We start from the raw sequence: 583 nt of genomic DNA, 5'->3' as shown, positions 1-583 counted from the left end.
GGACGAGATGGCTCAAGGCGGCGGCGAGCGGGGTGGGGGCCGCCGGGCGCGGCATAAGGCGACGACGGGGGAAGGGGCCGACGGGCACCAGGAGGCCCGAGGGGAGGGATGTAGCAAGCCTCAGACGGCAGCCCACCGGCCAGGACACGCACGGGATCTCACCGCCAGTGGCCTCCGCGCACAAGGGCGGTCCCGCGGCACCTGGGACGACCGGCTGCGCCTTCGGCGAGCTCCCCAAACCCCCCGCGCACCTCGCAGGGCCCGGACCCCGATCGCCATCGCGGTCGCGTGTAGCTCCGGAAAAACGCTCTTCTTGCACGCACGCGCGACCGGCCGCCCCCCAACGCCGTCCGGCCCGCCACGCGGAGGCCCGCCGACCGTTCAACCGAGGCACGTCGCCGGGGGGGTGGGGGGCGCCGTCCAGGGCCTTGGCGGCCAGGGCGACGCCCCCTCCCCGCGGCGAGGTCAGGTTCGGGCAGCGCAGTCGGGCGAACGCTCGTCGCGGGGCGGTCGGCAGCCGTGAGGAAGAGAGAAGGAGCACCCTTTCGAACAGGGATGAGACCCCGCGAGGGCGAGGCACGAG

This window comes from Eulemur rufifrons, unplaced genomic scaffold (genome assembly GCF_041146395.1).
Source record: "Eulemur rufifrons isolate Redbay unplaced genomic scaffold, OSU_ERuf_1 scaffold_420, whole genome shotgun sequence".
NCBI lineage: Eukaryota > Metazoa > Chordata > Mammalia > Primates > Lemuridae > Eulemur > Eulemur rufifrons.
Note: the sequence above shows the minus strand (reverse complement) of the source record.